The sequence below is a fragment of the Pipistrellus hanaki genome (genome assembly GCF_964339955.1).
Source record: "Pipistrellus hanaki genome assembly, chromosome: 14".
Classification (NCBI taxonomy): Eukaryota; Metazoa; Chordata; class Mammalia; order Chiroptera; family Vespertilionidae; genus Pipistrellus; species Pipistrellus hanaki.
In genome coordinates this window covers 40595650-40607977 of record NC_140516.1, presented here as the reverse complement: position 1 = coordinate 40607977, position 12328 = coordinate 40595650, and the positions used below count along the sequence as shown (strand labels likewise).

Sequence of the window (12328 nt, the reverse complement as noted above, 5' to 3'; positions counted from 1 at the left end):
ATTATATTTTCTTTCTCTATCACCCATCTTTATTCTTATTTAGAGATTTTTCACCTACCAGATCATAAATCTTGTTTAAAATTAGCAAATATATAAACATTCTTTTTTTCTTATCACATTCTCATCACTGAAGCATGGTGACCCTTAGGTCTCTAAGATACCAATAGGCTTCCCCATTCCCAGGCCAAGTCTGTCTTCTGACGAATGTCATTAACTGCTTTTTGAAGTGCAAGGTTCTCAGATGTGTTTAGATAAATACACCTGCATAAATATAAACACTGGTAGTAGAGTTCATCCATGGTGCTAGTAATTTGCGAAAAATTGGGACTTATCTGAAAATGAGCTATGTGCTCGTTTCATTTGCTATGTGGTAGATGTCATTTGCTTTATTAGGAACGAATGTGTTGTTGTTCTTTCGTGAAAATTACTCTTGCCTGTGAACTCCCATTTTTTAGGACAATCCTTTGAGTTGTATGAGGGTTATACTGAGTCCCATCCTGTTGCCTAATTTCCTTGTGAGTACCATGCCTGAAGTCAAGCTGCCTTATGTTTTCAATAATCATTTATATTAGAAACCTAGACTGCAAAAAAGAATATGCTTCAAGTCTCTAGGCCAGGGGTTTGAGCAGGAAGGGACCTCCTGTTATTGGTTTTCACTACCTGCCTCCTGTGCTGACTAAAGGAGTTAATTCATAGACTCTCGCCTATTTATACTTCAATGAAAATTTCCATTCCAATAGAAAACCCTCTCCCAGGGATGCCAGACATCTGGGGTGCATAGGTTTTATGTACTCAGCATGTGAGGACAGCTGCCTCAGGAATAGCAGGTACTTTCACGGATTTAAAACAAAAATCACAGGAGTCCTTTCAGTCTCTTTTTTAGAACAAGTGTTGAAAAAAATAATTTCTCTGGAAAAGACCCTTTTCATAGATCTAAGCACCCTTGAAAACTACCAGATGGCAGCATGATTTTAGCAAGTCCCTTAAAATGACGGAATATTCATTACACATTTCCCTGCGGGCTATAATGTACCTCCCACAAATAAAATCAAGGTGTGCCTGTATCTTGTCTTTACTTGAAAATGTCTTGGGGTTACAGTTATGACATGTCGTCGCTCAAAGAGATTAGAGCATCTGACATAAAATAATCTAGCAACAGAACCCAAAAAGAAAACCAATACGTTACAAGACTGTAAAAACTCCAGCACTGGGAGAGCAAGCAAGATCTTGTCCCCTTACCTACCTAAGGCAAAATTGAGAATCACTCCCCATGGGAAAAACAAATGAACCTCAACCCTACCTCTGCATTTCAGAACCTCATCTCCAGAACTATAAGGTTTAGAAATTAGGAGTCTAATCCTAATTTTTGCCAACTGTCCTATAGAAACATGCTTCATAGTGGAACATAGCCCAGCTGCTGATAGCTGCATGTGTGGGAATGGCTGCAAAGGTGGAGACATGCCTCCAAGTCCCTTCTCTCATCACATAAATACCGAAAGTCCAACCCAAACTGGAAGCAGTGAAGACAACACTGAAGGGAAGTGGAGAAGATGGGAACGTGATCTAGCTCTTCTTTCAAGGGCACTTGGTGAATTCCATGCCTCCTGATTTTTTTTTTTTTTTGGGAGGGGGGGGGGAAGTGAAGGGGAATGGGGAGTTTAAAATATCTTTCTCACCCTCCTCTTCCCTCCTTTCTCTTTGTGGCCTTCATAATTCCCTTCTTCATTTTATTATTTTTTTTCTCATGCTTCTTTTCTGTTCTCTTTTTCCTAATTTCTCCTCTCATCCCGCTTTGAATATTTTCTGAATACTTAGAGTGAGTCGTGAGTCTGATACAGCCCAGGCCCTGCAGACACACAGATAAATACGGTACTAGAGGCATGGCTGAGGGGAAGAGACAGGGGGAAGAGAAACAAGTCTGTTTTTGAACATGTTGAGTTTAAAGTGCCAGTGGGACGCCGATGGAGGTAAACAGTGATAGTTGGGAACGTGAACCAGGAGCTTGGGAGAGAGGAAGTTTCACTAAAGGCCTGCTGTACTATAGGCACTGTGGTGTTGGCATATGATGAAAAGGTAAAAACCCAGCCCATTTCTCCAAGGGCTTTAAGAAAACAAACAAGTGTGCTCAAGTTTTAAAGGTGCAGAGGTGAAAGAATGGGCATGTGCTGAAGAAATACAAAGAACAACCGGTCAGATGTACCCCAGATAGGGGGAAGGGGTGACGTGAGCACCTCAGTTTCATTAAGTGGATCAGCCAAGGTGATCATTGAATTTGGGGTTGGCTGTTGAAGCTCTATTGATACCAAATTGTTTCAGCCAGTCTCACCCATGGGATGTAAGCTTTTCTGATTTGAATCCTTCTTTCGCTAACTGGATGCTGATCTCCCAGAACCAGAACAGTCTTCATCTCTATATAGAGAGGGGAAATCCATGACTACCTGGAAGGGCTCCTTCCCAAGTTGTTATAAGAAGCCTGAACCTTTTAGTTTTATTGTCAGTCTTAACACGATGGTGAATTTGCAAAATATCATCAGTGATCTCTCTCATTCCTTCCCATGCACTTCCTGGGCCCTAGAACAAGCCCGAGGGCATTCTGGGATGAATATGCAGGCTTTAATAAAGCTGCCAGCCTGAAGGGTTGCAAGAACTTCCTGGCAACACAGGTAAATAAATCTCTATTCTGTGATATCTGACTAAACTAGCTTTCTATTTCAGAAACCCTTCCCAGCTTTTGTGATGAAATCCTCTTTGACTATCAACTTATTAGATCTTAGAACTAAAGGCAATTCCTTCCCACTCTATCCCTAACCTATCCCAACCCCATTAGTTAGACCAACAGAGAAAACTCTCTACTCTTCCATCAGTCACCCATAGTGTCTCTCTCTCCTAATCTAAAAAAAAAAAAAAAAAAAAAAAAATCTTCATAGCCTGATTAAATAAATAAGGTTTACATACATAACTTAACTCTCCCTGTCTTTTCGCAGATACCGGAGTTAACCCAGACAAACCAAAAATGGAAACCCGAAGGTCACATACCTGCTATATTTTAATCCCTTTAAAGGAAAAGTCTCCCTTTGTGCTTTTCCTGGGCCAAGAACATTGCTGTCTAGCCACAAGTATCGCTAAGAAAACAGGAAGCCTTGAACATTGGTGTGGGCTTCTATATATAGTAAATCAATATGGCTGCCATCAACTTGGATATTTTTTCTCAGTGATGTCTGGGTTAATTTCAATTCAAATTGTTGACTTTCTTCCAAAATTACCTATTTAAGTGTTATTTAGATTATGGTAGTATATTATTAATTCATCACTCCTTGAAACTTATTTATGATACTCTTGCAAGTTACACGGGGTTATTATGAAAAACTTACATTGAAGATAAAACTGCTTCTTGTTCATTTTGGGAAACAGGAAGGACTGCTTATTAATTCTAATTTTTTGCCCATTAAAAATTTAATTAAGTCTCTAGCTATAGGCCAAAGAGGTGAGGATTTGAGGTCACTGAAAATGATAATATTTTTTTTTTAATTTCAGTGTCTCATTTCAGGTACTCTCCCTGTTATGGCTGTCCTATATATGAAATGAGCCCAATATATATGAAATGAGCCCAATCTGATAATATAAAATATATGTATGTGGCAAAAAATTACTTTATAAAACATTTGATATTATGCCACACTAACCATCCTGTCCTTTCAATCACCTTGTAGGTATGTAGAATGGCTGAGCCTACTTCTTGTTCCTAAGAGAAATGAGTGGATGGTAGAAATCATCAAGAGTAGAGTAATTCTGTTTAAGTTCATCATCACCATCGTGTTTCACTGAAAATGGCTAAAATGTGCTCAGAATTTTAGTGGCATAGACTTGGTCTGCAAATTTTTTGTAATTTCTCAATAATATGGATGAATCTCAAATGCTAAGTCAAAGAAGTCAAATTCAAAAGACTATCTACTGTATAATTCCATTATATGACATTCAGAATAAGACAAAACTATAGGGATAAAAAACAGCCAGGGGCTGGAGATGGGGGTAGACAAAGGAATTTGGGGATGTGATGAAACTATTCTAGGTCTTGAAAGTAGTGGTGACTTGACTAAATGCATTTGTCAAAACTCATACGATGCTAAAAAGGGCAAATTTTACTGAATTTAAGTTATTTGATTTACATGTGATTCTGGCAAATGGCTAAAACACCAGGGTCTCCAAAACATAAGCTGGGAATCACTGGAATAGCACAGTTCAGAAATGCTTGGATGAGTTATTATTAGTGGAACACTGAGTCAATGAACATGTCAGGCCACAAGACCGGATTTTCAGCATGAGTGTATGTATTAGCGATATACCCATGAGGATAATAGTGGTAACCATAAATCAGATAATAGGGTGTGGTCTTTATCTTAATAAAGACAGTCCTTGTGTTGACATGTCTTGTGAGAATCAGACCTGTCTTCTGAATCATGGCCTATAGTCAAGAGAATGCTCATCACCTGACAGACTTTTTAGATCTTCAGGCTAAATACCATTAAAATCTAGTAATAATCCCATCTGTCATGTGGCTTCTGCTGTTTAGTTGAATAGTTTTTTTCTTGCTCCTGAGTAGGGATCAAGCTTTACACATATTTTAAACAACTTGTCTATTTATATTAAATAGTTCACTTTTGAGAGCACATCTTTTTCTATGAGCAGTATTAAGTTTTTCATCTCTTGATGCTTCTGACATCCTTCCCATGTCATTTCTGAGCAAATAAAGGGCAAATAGCTTGGTTTGCCCCAGTTCTTAGAGAGGCTTAACACTGCCTGGGTGGGCAGGTTAACACTGCCAAACATAAGGCTAGAAATGACTTCCCAGCTAGACAGAAGGATTTTCATTTTTTCTATCAATAGAGAATCTTTTGGATTCCAAGGGAAGAATTGGAAGGCAACCACCATGACCACTATCACACATAATACATTCTTAGTCTACACAGAATGCTGTGCACAGAGACACAGCAATAACATGTACTGCCCACTTCTGGAAATCCTTGGTCAATTCCTTTCTAAATATAAGATCAAGGTCCATTATCACTAACCACATTATTAGTGATTTGTATTCTTTGAGGGAGGGGGTTTGTCTCATATGTGTTTCATCCCTCTGCTAGATATATTTCTTCTTTTTTGAGCCCACTGTTCTGGAATACCCACTTTTAAAAGATTTTTAATATGTTTTTATTAATTTCAGAGAGGAAGGAGAGGGAGAGATGGATAGTAACATCAATGATGAGAGAGAATCATGGATCAGCTGCCTCCTGCCACCTTTCATTGGGGGTCAAACCTGCAACCTGGGCATGTGCCCTGATCAGAAATGGAACCATGACTCCTGGTTCATAGCTTGATGTTCAACCACTGAGCAACACCAGCCGGGCTGGAATACCCACTTTTTTATTGATAGCAAGTGCAGTGAGTTTTGCATGCCCTCATGTGACAATTGTGTGTTTTTTTGTTTGTTTGTTTGTTTGTTTGTTTGTCTTAACTATTCTGACTCCTTTTTATTACCACCCCTGTGGCAGAAATTATTGATGGTGATAATATTAGTAGTAATCTCTGTCAACTCATTTGAGACTAGTTCAGTATGCAGATCTGTTTTTCTTCAGCAGCATCTTTACTGAATATTAAGAAATCATTACATGTTTTAGTTGTTGCAATATTTGAGATTTGTCCTCTAGGAAAGATGCACATACAAGATAGGGTGATTTACCTCAGAACTATTATTTCTTTTCTCTGATTACAAAAGAGTAACAACTAGTAAGACTAACACTTCACATATTTTTCTTTGGCTCCTTGCTGTATTATGACAGAACTAAGCTATAAATGTTAAATTGCTAGAAACAAATTATAGACAATTTAGTAGGGCATGTTAAAAAACACACAGCGGTTTTAAACCAATAAATGTATCACCTACAGATGACATATTCTAATATCCTATTGTTTTCATATCCAAATTCTTCAAGACATAGCATAAACCATTTTTTTAAACCTCACATTTGTAATGCGTCAGGTAATGAACACAGGACAAAATGGGACTGGGGAATGTTGGCGGCGAAGCAGCAGCGGGAGTTAGACCAGTAGAGTCAGACTGCATCTCTGTTCAGCAACCTTGGTGCTTGAGTTCTGGCTAAGAAAGAATTCAGATCCAAGACTCAAACTATAAAACAAAGTTTATTCAGCAAGCAAAGCAAAAGTTACACTTGAAAGAAGATTTTAGCCAAAGAGTGGCCCTGGGGTATTGACAAGGGCTCCTTGGGTGGGGGAGAGGGGAGGAAACCTAACTGCTTCCTTCTTTAATTTGACCCATGGGCTTGTCCCACTGTCTCCTGTCCTTGTATGGAAATCATGTGGGGCTTTTCTTCAGCCCCTTGTTTCTTCTCTAAGGTGCTCTACCTACATGGCTAGCTACATGCCAGTGGAGAAAAGGTCAGGGAAGGGTCTGACCTGCATGACGAGCTAGGGAAAGAAAGGGTGCTTCAGGGATAAGGTGCTAACTTATCAAACATATTTTCAATATTTGCTCTCCCTGGCTACCCATTGCTAGGTACCTGGGATTTTCTTCTCTGGTGGCATTCGTGCCTGACCTATTGACTTGCTTTGTTCATGCCTGTCTAACTGCCTAATAGAGGGAAGAGACCAAACCAAGGGGAATTTTAAAAATACATTTTTATTGATTTTTAGAAAGAGAAAGGGAGAGAAATAGAGAGCTAGAAACATTGATAAGAGAGGAACATTAATAGGCTGCCTCCTGCATGCACCCCACTGGGGATCAAGCCAGCAACTCGAGCTTGTGCCTGGACTGGGAATCCAAATGGTGATATCTTGGTCATGGGTTGACACCCAACCACTGAGCACACCAGCCGGATGGGGATTTTTTCAATCCTCCACTGAAATGTAAGTTTTAACAGGTGGACCTTTGAGGAAGTTAACTTGGCAGGGAAGAAGAGGGAAATGTGGTCAGATGTTAGCTTGGAAATTTTCAAGGGAAAGAACCATGACCTCCAACTTATTTCTAAGGTGCTAGGGAAGGTTCCAAGGTCATAGGTCCCCATCTTCCCTCCAGCTCTACAGCCGAGTTTTGTGGGACTGCTGACTTTTCTATTCTGTGATTGATTTACTGCCCAATGTTTCTGTTTCATTCCTGATCCTTTCTAAAATGCATTTTTCCTTTTATCAGGTGTACAAAGTTAAATACTGTGTATTTATTGCTTTAAAAGACATGAGGGGAAAAAAATAAGCCTTTGGTGTTTTCCACAGATGTTTAAGCTTCTCTATAAACTTGAAATAAACAGCCAAAATGGTGCAAAAGAAAAAAAAAAAATTTTCAGCGTCATCCTAGGCCATGTCCTCGTTCTCATCCTAACAGCAATCACTGAATGCCTTGTCTCTGTTCAGCCTCACTGATATTGCCCACCTCGGTTCCTTTCTTTTTCATCCTTATCTTCCTGAACTTTAGGCCTGTATCATCTTTTACCAAAACTGTTGTCCTGATCAGTCTCTTTGTCTCTTTTCTGGTCCACTCTCTACATTGTCACCAAATTAATCTTTGTCCAACCCAACTCTCATCATTTATTTTTTTTGTCTTCCTAGAATTCCCCTTCACCCACACAATGACGATAGACACTCCTCAGGCTGGCATTTCAGATTTCCCACATCCAACTGGCACATTCTACACTTCCAGCTTCTCCCCATCTACTCTTTTTTCACTGTTTCATCATCCTCCACTTGGGCCTTATTTTCTCCTGTACCTGTGCCTTCATGCTGGACTCCCTCCTTGAAATTCCAGCTCCATCTTCAGCTTCTTACTACTACCCATCTTTTAAAGCCCAACTCACATGACACCTCTTTCATGAAGCATTGGCTGCTATCCACAGCTGGAAGTGGCTTTACGTGGTTCCTAAATCTCTAATGGATTACATTCTTCCTTATATTATATTTTTTTGTATATGTGGTAAATACACCCAGCTGTCTTTTTTTTTACATTGTTAATTCCTTGAAGGCAGGTTGTACATTTCATCCTCAATTGTATCTATACATGCAGTGTCATGTTCATGGTAGACAGTCAATGGATATTTGTTTATTCATTCAACAAATATGTATGAATTTTGAATGGATAAATAAATGAATAGATTTGAAATTGGAAATGGAAGAAAGGAAACCAGAGTGCATTGTTATTATCATAAAGGCAGCAGAAACAATTTAAGAACCATTATAAACAAGAAAAGCTGATGAAGACCTTATACCCATGTATGAAGGGCAGGATTTGGTACTATTTCTCAGCTGCAGCCTTCCAAAAGCCAAATGCTCCATAACTGTGACATATATTATTGTTATAATTGCTTATTATCCAGGAGCACATGCTAACCAAAGAGAAAGCTAGGAGGAAATAGGGGCTTCTAGTCTTAGAAATGTTGTAGCAACCTGCAACAAATAATCATATTCTCTTTATTTTAATATAAAGGAATTCAACTTTTTTTTAAAAAAAAGTCAGTGATTTTTTTTTCCAACAAAAAAGCTAAATCAACTATTGTAGATAATGGAATTACTTCATTAATTATAAAATCATTTCCTCCTTTTTTTTAAAAAAAAATACTTTTATTGATTTGCTACAAAGAGGAAGAGAGAGAAATAGAGAGCTAGAAATGTCAATGAGAGAGAAACATCGACCAGCTGCCTCCTGCACACCCCCTACCGGGGATGTGCCCGCAACCAATGTACATGCCCTTGACCAGAATCGAACCTGGGACCTTTCAGTCCACAGGCCGATGCTCTATCCACTGAGCCAAACCGGTTTCGGCCTTTTCCTCCTTTTTTAAATGAAATGCTTATGAATTTGAATGTTCTCCTTGTGCAGGGGCCATGATTATCTTTTGTATTTAAAATTGTATTATTCCAATTTTAGTGTATGTGCTGGCAAAGCAAGCACTATTTTCTCCTTTAATGAACTTCACTTCTTATTGTCTCTTAAGAGTACAAGGCAAATATGTCTCAAAACTCTAGGATCCCTTGATGAACATTAGATAAAAACATATCGCTATAATAACCAAATCCAGCCCGCCAGGCCTTGCAATGTGGCCCGCACCGCGCTGTCATCACTGCACTCCGCTGTCAGTTTATGACATTGTCAGTTTATGACTGTTCAGTAAACCATTCGGCCCGCGATTTAGGCTGGATTTTAGATTTTGGCCCCTTCTCTGATTGAGTTCGACACCCCTAATCTAATAGTAGAAGGTCACGGAATAGGGAGAAATCCATCTACAGGGTTTATTCCTTTAAACCAAACAGATATAGCAAAATCTGTGTTCACAAAGGTTAATGAGGTAATGAATAATCATTTGACAAAAACATCCATCCTAGTCACCAAAAACCAGATTTACACATCCAGTTTTTCAGAAACTCATCAGCCACAGGAAATGGGGTATACCTGTACTCAAGTGCTCAGCAAGCAATGAGAGTCTGGTACCAGGTGTCAGTCTGGGCTACACGTAAACAGACATCTTTTCTCTCCAACTTAAAAGTCAATAGATAATTTGGGGAGGATGAATATTTTCCTGGTTGCCTCTTATGGAAATTTTCTTTCTGCTTCATCAAAAATTGATTAAATGTGACTCATTAAACTTAGTCCAAATGGAACAAGAAACACCTTTCCGGTGTCTTAGTCATTGCTTTCTCCTAAATCTGACTCTGTTCTTAATTTTAATAAGAATTTTGTTGCTTTCTGGCTAATTTGAAACATTTAAAAGACAATTCCCTAGTACCAGCATATGGTAGAAACTTAACATATGAATGTTAAATGAACATAAGGTTTCTTTCACCACATGTACCATGTCTTATTGGAAATAATTTTGCCAAGTACAATAAACTATGAAACTTTAAGTAACTAGAATATAATATGTATAGAATATAACCAGTACATATAGTATATACTAGAATATTAGTTATTACAGGAATCCAACAGGAGGAGAAAAACAGCTAACTCCAATGGTTGGTTGTATGTAGTAGTTATATGAATTGAATAATTGATCAGGTTATGGTTGCCAGCATCTAATACAGATTTTTATCTAAAATCATCTATAAAGTATACCAACACCATAATGCTGTGGGTTGAAAATATCTCCATTGTTCAGATGGTTTTAGTTCTTATTTAAGTTATCATTTTCCCTCATCTAGTTCTGTTTTGATATTGCCTGTCTCCTTTCAGTTCAAGCTGAGGGCATACTTAAATCTTAATAATACATAGGCAGTGGGAAATGAGGGTTCAAAGGTTAAGTGGAATATAGGCTCTGCACTGTATAGAAAACATCTCCTAGTCCTCCTCCTGTGTCTTTCTTTACTCTCACACTAATACCATACTCACAATACTTCTGACACCAGACATGATGGGTTCCCACAATGTGACACCAAGCAATTCTCCATGACACTAGCTAGGTGTACTACATTTAACTTTTCAGACACTATCTACCTGGTAATAGTGTCAGTACCCTCTGGTTAAAAGCTCAGTCCCATGGTACTTTAGATGCCAATCACAAGTGGTAGGACCCCAGGTTACCCACAACTTCTGTCTTATTGGGCTATACATTGGAAGTTCCCATAACCCACTCCCCCTTGGATTCAACTATTTGCTTAAACAGTTCACAGAACTCAGGGGAACGCTGACTTACATTTACCAGTTTATTAGAGGATAAAATAAAGGATACAGATGAACAGCCAGATGAAGAGGTACATAGGGTGAGATCTTGGAGGGTGCTGAGCACAGGAGCTTCAAGCCTCATGGAGTTGGGGTGTTTCACCCTCCCAGTCTATGGACGTGTTCACCAACCTGGGAGCTTTCTGAACCCCACACTGTTGGCATTTTAATGGCGACTTCATCATGTAGGCATGATCAATCTTTAGCTCCTTTTCCAGTCCATCTTCCCTCTCTGGAGCCACTTATTAGATGTAAGATCTTTGGCCCGGTTACTCAGTTTCTCTGAATTCCACTTTTCTCACCTATAAAATAAAGCTAATACATACCTCTTAGGGTTGCTGTAGGGATTAAATAAGATAATATATGTAAAATGTCTGACACGTAATAGACTTTAGAAAACATTAGTTCCAATCTCTCTTCTTTTTTTTTTGTTTTTAATGTTTTTATTGATTTAAGAGAGGAAGGGGGAGAGGTAGAAACATCAATGATGAGAGAGAATCTTTGATTGGCTGCCTCCTGTATGCCCCCCACTGGGGATCAAGCCTGCAACCAGGGCATGTGCCCTGATGGGAAATGGAATCATGACCTCCTGGTTCATAGGTTGATGCTCAACCACTGAGCCACACTCGTCAGGCTCTCTTCTTTCTTAACCATCCAAACATTCATACAGTGCCTATATAGAGTTGTTCCCAAAAGCCAATTTAAGAATATTTGCCAAATATTCTTTTATCAAATACCAAAACCACCTTCCTACCATGGCCTTTGAGACTATGTGTGATCTAGCTCCTGCCTCTCTCCAGCTTCTCTTCAAAATGTATTTTCATCACTGTTCCTAAACTGACCCGGCTTCTTCCACTTCAGAATCTTCTCAAACACTCTTTTCCCTATCTAGGTTCTAGAATCCCTCCTTTCACCTGTGTAATCTCTATTCAACCTTCACCTATCTGTTTACTAGTCATGTCACTTTCTTAGCAGGGCTTTTTCTTACATCCCTCCTCAAGATTATGTCTCCTCTTTTGCTCTCTCATAGTACACATAATTCTTTCTTCATAGTAGCTATCATATTTTGAATGTATATTGGTACATAATTATGTGTTGTGTACATAATTTGTTGTAAATTATGTCCCCCCAGTTTCAAATATTAAAGGCCAACCGCCAGTACCTTAGAATGTGATAGTGTTTAGGGACATGGCCCTTAAAAAAGTAATTAAAATGAGGCTGTTAAGATGGGTCTTAACCAATTTGACTGGTGTCCTTATAAGAAGAGGAGATTAGGATATATAAAGAGAGACACCAGGGGTGCCCGCGCATGCGCGCGCGCACACACACACACACACACACACTGTCGTGTGAGGACCCAGCAAGAAGATAGCCATTGGCAAGCCAAGGAGAGAGGCCTCAGGAGAAACCAAACCCGCTGACATTTTAATCTTGGACTTCCCACCTCCAGAACTGAGAGAAAAAATAATTTCTGCTGTTTAATCCACCAGAATTTGTTATGGCAGTCTTATAGAGTATTCCATTGTTTAAGGCCTATCTTATTCCACTAGGCCATGAACTCCCTAATGACAGAGGACATGTCTATGCTTCACCACTGAACTCTCAGCATATATCGAT

General features: G+C 39.0%; 1 long non-coding RNA gene across 2 annotated transcripts in view; it reads left to right on the top strand.

Annotated features, from left to right (window-relative positions):
• The window catches only part of LOC311632473, a 32450-nt gene that overhangs the window by 19042 nt on the left and 1080 nt on the right, over positions 1-12328 (top strand). The window contains exon 1 of one of the 2 annotated variants that reach the window (XR_014796796.1): positions 2367-2663. The exons of the other annotated variant lie outside the window; for it this stretch is intronic. This is a non-coding gene — a long non-coding RNA (uncharacterized lncRNA). Of the gene's footprint in view, positions 1-2366; positions 2664-12328 lie in introns of those variants that run through there. 2 annotated transcript variants of the gene reach the window in all.